Consider the following 12,141-nt stretch of genomic DNA (forward strand, 5'->3'; position numbering starts at 1 on the left):
AAATGTCACTTTATGGTAAAACAAGGAATTGTACTAGGACATGTTGTGTCTAATACTGGTATTTCTGTAGATCCAGCAAAGGTGGATGTTATTTCTAGTTTGCCTTACCCCTCCTCCGTGATGGAAGTCCGTTCGTTCCTTGGCTACACAGGTTTTTACAGGAGATTCATTAAGGACTTCAGTAAGGTAGCACTGCCTTTATCCAAATTGCTGCAGAAAGGTATTGAGTTCGAGTTCAGTAAGGACTGTATGCAGGCATTTGATAAGCTGAAGATCGCTCAGACTCAAGCTCCAATTGTAAGAGGACTGGTATGCGAAATTGCTACTCGGGTTGTGAATTGTTGTTCGAAATTGATTCCCTGGCAATGGCACCAAAAACGGATGCACAGGACCATGGTCTAAACATATCTTCACAACTTCGCATAACTAACCAGCAAGTGCACTGGGTCATCCAAGTAATACCTTACGTGAGTAAGGGTCGAATCCCACGGAGATTGTCGGTATGAAGCAAGCTATGGTCACCTTGTAAATCTCAGTCAGGCAGATATAAAACAGTAATGGATTTTCGAAAATAAATAATAGAATAGGGATAGAGGTACTTATGTAAATCATTGGTAGGAATTTCAGATAAGCGAATGGAGATGCTTTTCGTTCCTCTGAACCTCTGCTTTCCTGCTATCTTCATCCAATCAGTCTTGCTCCTTTCCATGGCTGGCTTTATGTGATACATCACCATTGTCAACGGCTACTTTCGGTCATCTCTCGGGAAAATGATCCAATGCCCTGTCACGGCACGGCTAATCGTCTGGAGGCATCACCCTTGTCAAGGGCTTCATCTTATCCTCTCACTAAAAATGATCAACGCACCCTGTCACGGCACGGCTATTCATCTGTCAGTTCTCGATCATGCTGGAATAGGATTTACTATCCTTTTGCGTCTGTCACTACACCCAGCAATTGCGAATTTGAAGCTCGTCACAGTCATTCAATCATTGAATCCTACTCGGAATACCACAGACAAGGTTTAGACCTTCCGGATTCTCTTGAATGCCGCCATCATTCTAGCTTACGCCACGAAGATTCTGGTTAGGAGATCTAAGAGATACTCATTCAGTCTAAGGTAGAACGGAAGTGGTTGTCAGGCACGCGTTCATAGGGAATGATGATGATTGTCATGTTCATCACATTCAGATTGAAGTACGAATGAATATCTTAGAAGCAAAACAAGATGAATTGAATAGAAAACAGTAGTACTTTGTATTAATCTTTGAGGAACAGCAGAGCTCCACACCTTAATCTATGGAGTGTACAAACTCTACCGTTAAAAATACATAAGTGAAGGTCCAGGCATGGCCGAATGGCCAGCCCCTCTGATCTAAGAACCAGGCGTCCAAAGATGGTCAAAAAGACGTCTAATACAATAGTAAAAGGTCCTATTTATAATAAACTAGCTACTAGGGTTTACATGAGTAAGTAATTGATGCATAAATCCACTTCCGGGGCCCACTTGGTGTGTGCTTGGGCTGAGCTTGAGTGTTGCACGTGTAGAGGTCCTTCTTGGAGTTGAACGCCAGTTTTTGTGCCAGTTTGGGCGTTCAACTCTGGTTTTGGATCCTTTTTTGGCGCTGGACGCCAGATTTGGGCAGAAAGCTGGCATTGAAGGCCCGTTTACGTCATCTATTCTTGGCCAAAGTATGGACTATTATATATTTCTGGAAATCCCTGGATGTCTACTTTCCAACGCAATTGGAAGCGCGCCATTTCAAGTTCTGTAGCTCCAGAAAATCCATTTTGAGTGCAGGGAGGTCAGAATCCAACAGCATCAGCAGTCCTTCTTCAACCTCTGAATCTGATTTTTGCTCAAGTCCCTCAATTTCAGCCAGAAAATACCTGAAATCATAGAAAAACACACAAACTCATAGTAAAGTCCAGAAATGTGAATTTAACAAAAAAACTAATGAAAACATCCCTAAAAGTAACTAGATTCTACTGAAAACATACTAAAAAAATGCCAAAAAGCGTATAAATTATCCGCTCATCACAACACCAAACTTAAATTGTTGCTTGTCCCCAAGCAACTGAAAATCAAATAGGATAAAAAGAAGAGAATATACTATAAATTCCAAACTATCAATGAAACATAGCTTCAATCAAATGAGCGGGACTTATAGCTTTTTTTGCCTCTTGAATAGTTTTGGCATCTCACTTTATCCATTGAGGTTCAGAATGATTGGCATCTATAGGAACTCAGAGTTCAGATAGTGTTATTGATTCTCCTAGTTCAGTATGATGATTCTTGAACACAGCTTCTTTATGAGTCTTGGCCGTGGCACTAAGCACTTTGTTTTCCAGTATTACCACCGGATACATAAATGCCACAGACACATAATTGGGTGAACCTTTTCAGATTGTGACTCAGCTTTGCTAAAGTCCCCAATTAGAGGTGTCCAGGGTTCTTAAGCACACTCTCTTTTTTTTTTTTGGCTTTGGACCTTGACTTTAACCGCTCAGTCTCAAGTTTTCACTTGACACCTACACGCCACAAGCACATGGTTAGGGACAGCTTGGTTTAGCCGCTTAGACCAGGATTTTATTCCTTTAGGCCCTCCTATCCACTGATGCTCAAAGCCTTGGGATCCTTTTTATTTGCCCTTGCCTTTTGGTTTTAAGAGCTTTTGGCTTTTTCTGCTTGTTTTTTCTTTTTCTTTCTATTTTTTTTTTCGCCTATTTTTTTCTGCAAGCTTTGTTCTTTGCTACTTTTTCTTGCTTCAAGAATCATTTTTATGATTTTTCAGATTATCAAATAACATGTCTCCTTGTCATCATTCTTTCAAGAGCCAACATATTTAACATTCTTAAACAACAACTTTAAAAGACATATGCACTGTTCAAGCATACATTCAGAAAACAAGAAGCATTGTCACCACATCAATATAATAAAACTAAGTTCAAGGATAAATTCGAAACTCGTGTACTTCTTGTTCTTTTGAATTAAAACATTTTTCATTTAAGAGAGGTGATGGATTCATAGGACATTCATAACTTTAAGACAGAGTTACTAACTACTAATGATCATGTAATGAAGACACAAACATAGATAAGCACATAACATAGAAAACGAAAAATAGAAGAAATAAGAACAAGGAATGAATCCACCTTAGTGATGGTGGCGTTTCCTTCTTGAGGAACCAATGATGTCTTTGAGCTCTTCTATGTCTCTTCCTTGTCTTTGTTGCTCCTCCCTCATTGTTTTTTGATCTTCTCTTATTTCATGAAGCATGATGGAGTGCTCTTGATGTTCCACCCTTAGTTGTCCCATATTGGAACTCAATTCTCCTAGGGAGGTGTTGATTTGCTCCCAATAGTTTTGTGGAGAAAAGTGCATTTGAGACATCTCCGGGATCTCATGGTGATGATCTTCATACGCCTCTTGAGCTCCATGAATGGGCTCTCTTGCTTGCTCCATCTTTTTCTTAGTGATGGGCTTGTCCTCTTTAATAAGGATATCTCCCTCTATGTCAATCCCAGCTGAATTGCATAGGTGGCAAATAAGGTGAGGAAAGGCTAACCTTGCCATAGTGGAGGACTTGTCAGCCACCTTGTAGAGTTCTTGAGGTATAATCTCATGAACTTCCACCTCTTCTCCAATCATGATGCTATGGATCATGATGGCCCGGTCTATAGTAACTTCAGACTGGTTGCTAGTGGGAATGATTGAGCATTGAATGTACTCCAACCATCCTCTAGCTACAGGCTTGAGGTCCAATCTTCTTAGTTGAACCGGCTTGCCTTTGGAGTCAATCTTCCATTGAGCTCCTTCTACACATATGTCCATAAGGACTTGGTCCAACCTTTGATCAAAGTTGACTCTCCTTGTGTAGGGGCGTGCATTCTCTTCCATGTTTGGCAAGTTGAACGCCAACCTCACATTTTCCGGACTAAAATCCAAGTATTTCCCCCGAACCATTGTAACATAGTTCTTTGGATCCAGGTTCTTACTTTGATCATGGTTCTTGGTGATCCATGCATTAGCATAGAACTCTTGAACCATTAGGATGCCGACTTGTTGGATGGGATTTGTTAGAACTTCCCAACCTCTTCTTTGAATTTCATGTCGGATCTCCGGATACTCATTTCTTTTGAGTTTGAAAGGGACCTCAGGGATCACCTTCTTCTTGGCCACAACATCATAGAAGTGGTCTTGATAGGCTTTGGAGATGAACATTTCCATCTCCCATGACTCGGATGTGGAAGCTTTTGTCTTCCCTTTCCCCTTTCTAGAGGATTCTCCGGTCTTAGGTGCCATCAATGGTAATGGAAAAACAAAAAGCTTATGCTTTTACCACACCAAACTTAGAATTTTGCTCGCCCTCGAGCAATAAAAGAAAGAATAGATGAAGAAGAAGAGGAAATGGAGGAGAGGGGGAGTGGGAAGTGTTTCGGCCAAGAAGGGTGTAGATGGGTGTGTTGTGTGAATTTGATGAAGAGTGGAGGGCTTTATATAGGGAAGGAAGGGGGGAAAGTTTTGGCCATATGGGTGGGTTTGGGTGGGAAATTGGTTTTGAATTTTGAAGGTAGGTGGGGTTTATGAGGTAGGTTTATGGGAAAGAGTGGATGGATGTGAATGGTGAAGAGGTGATGGGGAAGAGAGATTGAGGTGATTGGTGAAGGGTGGGGATCCTGTGGGGTCCACAGATCCTGGGGTGTCAAGGATTTGCATCCATGCACCAATTAGGCATGCAAAATGCCTTTGCACACAACTCTGGGCGTTCAGCACCAGGTTGGTGCCCATTTTGGGCGTTCAACGCCCATTTACTAGCCATTTCTGGCGTTGAACGCCAGAACCATGCTTGTTCTGGGCGTTCAGTGCCAGAATGCTGCCCATTTTGGGCGTTCAGCGCCAGAACTATGCTTTGTTCTGGCGTTGAACGCCAGGCAGATACTCCTCCAGGGTGTGATTTTTCTTCTGCTATTTTTGATTCCGTTTTCAATTTTTATATTTATTTTGTGACTCCACATGATCATGAACCTAATAAAACATGAAAAACAAAAACAAAATTAGATAAATAAACATTGGGTTGCCTCCCAACAAGCGCTTCTTTAATGTCAATAGCTTGACAGTGGGCTCTCATGGAGCCTCACAGATGTTCAGAGTATTGTTGAAACTCTCCAACACCAAACTTAGAGTTTGGATATGGAAGTTCAACACCAAACTTAGAGTTTGGTTGTGGCCTCCCAACACCAAACTTAGAGTTTGACTGTGGGGGCTTGGGTTGACTCTACTTTGAGAGAAGCTTTTCATGCTTCATCTTCATGGTTGCAGAGGGAGATCCTTGAGTTTTAAATACAAGGGAGTCCTCATTCCATTGAAGGACTAGTTCACCTCTGTCAACATCAATCACAGCTCTTGCTGTGGCCAGGAAAGGTCTTCCTAGGATGATGGATTCATCCTCTTCCTTTCCAGTATCCAGGACTATGAAATCAGCAGGGATGTAAAGGCCTTCAACCTTTACTAACACGTCCTCTACTTGTCCATAAGCCTATTTTCTTGAACTGTCTGCCATTTCTAATGAGATTTTAGCAGCTTGCACCCCATAGATTCCCAGTTTCTCTATTACAGAGAGGGGCATGAGGTTTATCCCTGAACCAAGGTCACACAGAGCCTTAAAGACCATGGTGCCTATGGTATAAGGTATTATGAACTTTCCAGGATCCTGTCTCTTCTGAGGCAATGTCAGTTGATCCAGATCACTTAGTTCATTGATGAACAAGGGAGGTTCAACTTCCCAAGTATCAATGCCAAATAATTTGGCATTCAGCTTCATGATTGCACCAAGAAACTTGGCAGTTTGCTCTTCAGTAACATCCTCATTCTCTTCAGAAGAGGAGTACTCATCAGAGCTCATGAAGGGCATAAGGAGGTTCAATGGAATCTCTATGGTCTCTAGATGAGCCTCAGATTCCTTTGGTTCCTTAGAGGAAAGCTCCTTATTGATCACTGGACGTCCCAGGAGGTCTTCCTCCTTGGGATTCACGTCCTCTCCTTCCCTTACAGGTTCGGCCATGGTGCTTATGTCAATGGCCTTGCACTCTCCTTTTGGATTCTCTTCTGTATTGCTTGGGAAAGTACTAGGAGGGATTTCAGTGATTCTTTTACTCAGCTAGACCACTTGTGCTTCCAAATTTCTAATGGAAGACCTTGTTTCATTCATGAAACTCACAGTGGCCTTAGACAGATCAGAGACTAAGTTTGCTAAATTAGAAGTATTTTGTTCAGAGTTCTCTATCTGTTGCTGAGTGGATGATGGAAAAGGTTTATTATTGTTAAACCTGTTTCTTCCACCATTATTAAAGCCTTGTTGAGGCTTTTGATCCTTCCATGAGAAATTTGGGTGATTTCTCCATGATGAGTTATAGGTGTTTCCATAAGGTTCACCTAAATAATTCACCTCTGCTATTGCAGGGTTTTCAGGATCATAAGCTTCTTCTGCATAAGAAGCCTCTTGAGTACTGTTGGATGCAGCTTGCATTCCATTCAGACTCTGAGAAATCATATTGACTTGCTGAGTCAATATTTTGTTCTGAGCCAATATGGCATTCAGAGTGTCAATCTCAAGAACTCCCTTCTTCATAGGCATCCCATTATTCACAGGATTCCTTTCAGAAGTGTACATGAACTGGTTATTTGCAACCATGTCAATGAGTTCTTGAGCTTCTGCAGGCGTTTTCTTCAGGTGAATGGATCCACCTGCAGAGGTATCCAATGACATCTTAGATAACTCAGACAGACCATCATAGAATATATCCAGGATGGTCCATTCTGAAAGCATGTCAGAGGGACACTTTTTGGTCAGTCCTTTGTATCTCTCCCAAGCTTCATAGAGGGATTCACCTTCTTTCTGTCTGAAGGTTTGAACATCCACTCTAAGCTTGCTCAGCTTTTGAGGAGGAAAGAACTTGGCTAAGAAAGCCTTGACCAGCTTATCCCAAGAGTTCAGGCTATCTTTAGGTTGAGAGTCCAACCATATTCTAGCTCTGTCTCTTACAGCAAAAAGGAAAAGCATGAGCCTGTAGACTTCAGGATCTACTCCATTAGTCTTAACAGTATCACATATCTGCAAGAATTCAGTTAAGAACTGAAAAGGATCTTCAGATGGAAGTCCATGAAACTTGCAGTTCTGCTGCATCAGAGAAACTAATTGAGGTTTCAGCTCAAAGTTGTTTGCTCCAATGGCAGGAATGGAGATGCTTCTTCCATGTAAATTGGTATTAGGTGCAGTAAAGTCACCAAGCATTCTCCTTGCATTATTATTATTTTCGGTTGCCATCTCCTCTTCCTGTTCGAAAATTTCTGAAAGGTTATCTCTGGATTGTTGTAATTTAGCTTCTCTTAATTTTCTCTTCAGAGTCCTTTCAGGTTCTGGATCTGCTTCAATAAGAATGTTCTTGTCCTTGCTCCTGCTCATATGACAAAGAAGAGGGCACAGAAAAAATAATAATATAGATCCTTTATACCACAGTAAAGAGGTTCCTTTGTGAGTGGAAGAAAAGAGGGAGACAAAGAATGTGATGTAATGGAAGAAACACAACTGTGAGGAGGGTTGAGATGTGAGATGAGATGTTAGTAGATGAATACATAAATAGAATAAGATGGGAGAGGGAGAATTTTCGAAAATAATTTTTGAAAAAGGGTTAGTGATTTTCGAAAATAGTTTTTGAAAAAGGTTAGTAATTTTCGAAAAATTTTGAAATCAAAAATAAAAATAATTAGTTAATTAAAAAGAAATTTTTGAAAAAGAGGGAAGATATTTTCGAAAATTAGAGAGAGAGAGTTAGTTAGGTAGTTTTGAAAAAGTTAGGAAACAAATAAAAAGTTAGTTAGTTAGTTGAAACAAATTTTGAAAAGATAAGAAGTTAGGAAGTTAGAAAAAATATTTTGAAATCAAATTTTTGAAAAAGATATGATAAGAAGATATTTTGAAAAGATATGATTGAAATTAGTTTTTGAAAAAGATTTGATTTTTAAAATCTCAATTAATGACTTGGTTCACAAGAAATCACAAGATATGATTCTAGAACTTAAAGTTTGAATCTTTCTTAACAAGCAAGTAACAAACTTGAAATTTTTGAATCAAAACATTAATTGATTATGTTATTTTCGAAAATTTGATATAAAAATAAGAAAAAGATTTTTGAAAAATATTTTTGGAATTTTCGAAAATAACTAAAAAATGAAAAAGATTTGATTTTTGAAAAAGATAAGATTTTCAAATTGAAAATTTGATTTGACTCATGAAAACAACTTGATTTTAAAAATTTTTGAAAAAGTCAATCCAAATTTTCGAATTTGATGAGAAAAAAAGGGAAAGATATTTTTTTGAATTTTTATGATGAGGGAGAAAAACATGAAAATTATGCAATGCATGAGAATTTTAGATCAAAACATGTGATGCATGCAAGAATGCTATGAATGTCAAGATGAACACCAAGAATACTATGAAGATCATGATGAACATCAAGAACATATTTTTGAAAAATTTTTAATGCAAAGAAAACATGCAAGACACCAAACTTAGAATTCTTTAATGCTTAGACATTAAGAATTCAAGAATGCATATGAAAAACAACATACAACACAAAACAAAAAATCATCAAGATCAAACAAGAAGACTCACCAAGAACAACTTGAAGATCATGAAGAACACTATGAATGCATGAAATTTTCAAAAAATGCAAGATGCATATGCAAGTGACACCAAACTTATAACATGACTCAAGACTCAAACAAGAACAAAAAATATTTTTGATTTTTTATGATTTTATGATTTTTTTGGTTTTTTCGAAAATTATTTAGTAAAAGAAAAATAAGGATTCTAAAATTTTTAATATGAATTCCAGGAATCTTGCATTCTTAGTCTAAAGCTTCAGTCCAGGAATTAGACATGGCTCACTAGCCAGCCAAGCTTTCAATGAAAGCTCCGGTCCAAAACAATAGACATGGCCAATGGCCAGCCAAGTTTTAGCATGTAAATCAGGAACAGCAGCAGGTGGATTAACAACAACTAGCTTGCTCTTGATAACAAATTGCTGCCTCAGTCCAAATAAATTTAGACATGGCTTTATAGCCAGCCAGGCTTCGCATGCTTCGTGAAACACTAGAATTCATTCTTAAAAATTCTGAAGAAAAATATATTTTTGAAAACAATTTTTTTTTTCAAAAACAGGTGAGAAAATTTTGAAATATTTTTGAAAAATTTTTGAAAAGAAAACAAAAAGAAGATTACCTAATCTGACCAACAAGATGAACCGTTAGTTGTCCAAACTCGAACAATCCCTGGCAACGGCGCCAAAAACTTGGTATGCGAAATTGCTACTCGGGTTGTGAATTGTTGTTCGAAATTGATTCCCTGGCAATGGCACCAAAAACGGATGCACAGGACCATGGTCTAAACATATCTTCACAACTTCGCATAACTAACCAGCAAGTGCACTGGGTCGTCCAAGTAATACCTTACGTGAGTAAGGGTCGAATCCCACGGAGATTGTCGGTATAAAGCAAGCTATGGTCACCTTGTAAATCTCAGTCAGGCGGATATAAAACAGTAATGGATTTTTGAAAATAAATAATAGAATAGGGATAGAGGTACTTATGTAAATCATTGGTAGGAATTTTAGATAAGCGAATGGAGATGCTTTTCGTTCCTCTGAACCTCTGCTTTCCTGCTATCTTCATCCAATCAGTCTTGCTCCTTTCCATGGCTGGCTTTATGTGATACATCACCATTGTCAACGGCTACTTTCGGTCATCTCTCGGGAAAATGATCCAATGCTCTGTCACGGCACGGCTAATCGTCTGGAGGCATCACCCTTGTCAATGGCTTCATCTTATCCTCTCAGTGAAAATGATCAACGCACCCTGTCATGGCACGGCTATTCATCTGTCGGTTCTCGATCATACTGGAATAGGATTTACTATTCTTTTGCGTCTGTCACTACGCCCGGCAATCGCGAGTTTGAAGCTCGTCACAGTCATTCAATCATTGAATCCTACTCGGAATACCACAGACAAGGTTTAGACCTTCCGGATTCTCTTGAATGCCGCCATCATTCTAGCTTACGCCACGAAGATTCTGGTTAGGAGATCTAAGAGATACTCATTCAGTCTAAGGTAGAACGGAAGTGGTTGTCAGGCACGCGTTCATAGGGAATGATGATGATTGTCACGTTCATCACATTCAGATTGAAGTACGAATGAATATCTTAGAAGCGAAACAAGATGAATTGAATAGAAAACAGTAGTACTTTGCATTAATCTTTGAGGAACAGCAGAGCTCCACACCTTAATCTATGGAGTGTAGAAACTCTACCGTTAAAAATACATAAGTGAAGGTCCAGGCGTCCAAAGATGGTCAAAAAGACGTCTAATACAATAGTAAAAGGTCCTATTTATAATAAACTAACTACTAGGTTTACATGAGTAAGTAATTGATGCATAAATTCACTTCCGGGGCCCACTTGGTGTGTGCTTGGGCTGAGCTTGAGTGTTTCATGTGTAGAGGTCCTTCTTGGAGTTGAACGCCAGTTTTTGTGCCAGTTTGGGCGTTCAACTCTGGTTTTGGATCCTTTTCTGGCGCTGGACGCCAGATTTGGGCAGAAAGCTGGTGTTGAACGCCAGTTTACGTCATCTATTCTTGGCCAAAGTATAGACTATTATATATTTCTGGAAAGCCCTGGATGTCTACTTTCCAACGCAATTGGAAGGGCGCCATTTCGAGTTCTTTATCTCCAGAAAATCCATTTTGAGTGCAGGGAGGTCAGAATCCAACAGCATCAGCAGTCCTTCTTCAACCTCTGAATCTGATTTTTGCTCAAGTCCCTCAATTTCAGCCAGAAAATACCTGAAATTACAGAAAAACACACAAACTCATAGTAAAGTCCAGAAATGTGAATTTAACATAAAAACTAATGAAAACATCCCTAAAAGTAACTAGATTCTACTGAAAACATACTAAAAACAATGCCAAAAAGCGTATAAATTATCCGCTCATCAAGGACCAGACTGGAGCCAGCCATTTAAAATTATGTGTGATGCTTCCAACCATGCAGTAGGAGCGGCGCTGGCTCAGCATGAAGGTAATGATCCTTTTGTAATTGCTTATGCATCTAAGACTTTAGATGCTGCTCAATCTAACTATACTACTACTGAAAAAGAGCTTCTTGCTATTGTTTTTGCTCTGGATAAATTCCGAGCCTATTTACTTGGTACTAAGGTAGTAGTATACTCAGACCATGCAGCTCTAAAATATCTATTAGCTAAAAAGGAGTCCAAACCAAGACTAATACGTTGGATACTGCTGCTGCAAGAATTTAATTTAGAAATCAAGGATAGAAGTGGTAACCAGAATCTAGTAGAAGACCACTTGAGTCACCTTGAGTACATTAAGGATGATTCCACTCCTATAAGTGATAATTTCCCATTTGATAGTTTACATGCAGTATCTGAGATAGTTCCTTGGTATACACCTATAGCTAATTATCTAGTTAGCCACACTTTTCCTCCAAATTTCACTAAGCATCAAAGAGACAAGCTGAAAAGCGAGTCTAAATATTTTATATGAGACGATCCATATTTATGGAGGTGTGGTGCTGACCAGGTAATTAGATTGTGTGTACCTCAATCAGAATTCCAGTCCATTTTAGAAGCCTGCTACTCATCTGAGAGTGGAGGACATTTTGGCCCTCAAAGAACAGCTAGAAAAATTCTAGACTGTGGATTCTGGTGGCCTACTCTTTTTAAAGACGCTACTGAATTTTGTAAATCTTGTTCCCCATGCCAAAGGTTTGGTAATATATCCAAGAGGGATGAGATGCCTCAACAGATTATGCTTTTCTGTGAAATTTTTTATGTTTGGGGCATTGACTTCATGGGTCCATTTCCAAATTCTAATGGCTACTTTTATATACTGTTAGCTGTAGATTATGTTTCTAAATGGGTGAAAGCAATTCCTACCCGTACTGATGATGCTAACACTGTTGTTTCCTTTGTTAGAAACCATATTATTTGTCTTTTTGGATCTCCACGAGCAATCGTGAGTGATCAAGGCACTCACTTTTGTAACAGGAGACTAACAGGATTACTGA

At 39.2% G+C, this 12,141-nt stretch overlaps 1 non-coding gene across 1 annotated transcript; it reads left to right on the forward strand.

The window, feature by feature from the left end:
* Positions 1–6,824: 6,824 nt before the first annotated feature.
* On the forward strand, positions 6,825–6,932 carry LOC112740077 (small nucleolar RNA R71). The gene has a single exon (XR_003171011.1). It is a non-coding gene; the product is annotated as a small nucleolar RNA R71 (small nucleolar RNA).
* Positions 6,933–12,141: the final 5,209 nt, after the last annotated feature.

Source organism: Arachis hypogaea, chromosome 13 (assembly GCF_003086295.3).
Source record: "Arachis hypogaea cultivar Tifrunner chromosome 13, arahy.Tifrunner.gnm2.J5K5, whole genome shotgun sequence".
In the NCBI taxonomy this organism is placed as follows: Eukaryota; Viridiplantae; Streptophyta; class Magnoliopsida; order Fabales; family Fabaceae; genus Arachis; species Arachis hypogaea.